The sequence below is a fragment of the Phalaenopsis equestris genome, unplaced genomic scaffold (assembly GCF_001263595.1).
Source record: "Phalaenopsis equestris unplaced genomic scaffold, ASM126359v1 Scaffold000650, whole genome shotgun sequence".
Lineage (NCBI taxonomy): Eukaryota > Viridiplantae > Streptophyta > Magnoliopsida > Asparagales > Orchidaceae > Phalaenopsis > Phalaenopsis equestris.
This window is the reverse complement of record NW_018165090.1, coordinates 1-1941: the sequence shown is the minus strand read 5'-3', so window position 1 is coordinate 1941 and position 1941 is coordinate 1.

Here is a 1941-nt window from a genome sequence, read left to right as displayed (position 1 = left end):
CATACCATGGTATTTTCTACTCATTAATATTATAAAGTTGTTCATCAGGGAAACTGTCTATACTTTTCTAATCTGAATAGATGATCAATAATTTGATTATCAGTTCCCTTTCTATCAATAACCACAAGATCAAATTCTTGCATCAAAAGTATCCATCTAATTAACCTTGGTTTGGCGTCCTTCTTTTGCATCAAATATTTAATAGCAGAGTGATCAGTATGCACAACACATTTAGCTCCAATTAAATAAGATCTGAATTTATCTAAAGCATATACAGTGGCCAGTAACTCTTTTTCAGTAACAGTATAGTTAATTTGTGCATCAATAAGAGTTTTACTAGCATAGTATATAACTTTAAAAATCTTTTCATACATTTGTCCAAGGACAGCTCCAATAGCATAATCACTAGCATCACATATCAGTTTAAATGGTTTCTCCCAGTTATGTGAAACTATAATAGGGGGTGTGATTAATTTTTCCTTTAATAACTCAAAGGCATTTATACAGCTTTCAATAAATTCAAATTTCTTGTCCTTTTCTAAAAGTTGGCATAGAGGTTTGGTAATTTTTGAAAAATCTTTAATAAAACACCTGTAAAATCTAACATATCTAAGAAAACTCCTAACCTCTCTTACATGAGTAGGAGGTGTTAGTTTAGATATAACTTAAATTTTTGCAGGGTCTGCTTCCATACCATCTTCCGAAATTTTATGCCCTAACACAATTCCTCTTGCAACCATAAATTGACATTTCTCCCAATTCAGAACTAAATTAGTTCTTTCGCATAACTCTAAAAACTTTTTCAAGGTAATTTAAGCATGGGTCAAATGATGTTCCAAATACAAAGAAATCATCTATAAATACTTCCAATCCATCATCAATTAATTTACTAAATATGAACATCATACATCTTTGGAATGTTGCAAATGCATTACATAATTCGAAAGGAATTCTTTGAAAAGCAAAAGTTCCAAAAGGACTAGTAAATGTTATCTTTTCTTGATCCTCAGAAGGAATAAGAATTTGATGGTAACCGGTATATCCATCTAAAAAACAAAAATAATTGTGCCCAGCAAGTCTACCTGCTATTTGGTCTAAAAGGGGTAAAGGGAAGTGATCTTTCCTGGTGGTAGTGTTTAATTTTCTATAATCAATGCAAATACGCCACCCAATAACTTTTCTGATAGGTATTAATTCATTATTTTCTTTTATTTCAACAGTTACTCCTCCTTTCTTAGGAACACAATGAATTGGACTTACCCACGCACTATCTGATATAGGATATATAATTCCAGTATCTAACCATTTCAAAATTTTCTTCTTAATTACTTCTTTCATCATTGGATTTAATCTCCTTTGTGGATTAACACTTGGTTTATATTGCTCATCTAATATAATTCTGTGCATACAGATCGAAGGACTGATTCCTTTAATATTAGCTAAGATCTAACCAAAAGCTTTCTTATATCTTTTCAATGTATCTAACAATCTTTGCTCTTGCAAATCATTTAATTCTGAAGATATAATAATAGGTGATGTAGATGAGTCTCCCAGAAACACATACTTCAAGTGTCTAGGCAACATTTTCAACTCAAGTTCAGGTAGTTTTATAATTGAAAGAAATAGATTCTTATCAGCATTTTCTGTAATATCTAACATCTCAAATCTATCCTGAACATAATCTAATCCTTCATTTTCTAATTTGTCCAAAATAATTTCATCACCTTCTTCAAATTTTTATTTTTCTTCAAAATGTTCTTTGAAATGTTCCTTCAATAGATGTTCATTAATTTCCATGCGAAAATATTCATTATCTCTTTCTTCATTATCTCTTTCAATATCTTTCAACAGCAGGGTATTTAATAAATTTCGTAATGTTGAAAGTCACTTCTTGATCGTTAACTCCTATCATTAATTCTCCTTTTTGAACATCTATCATAG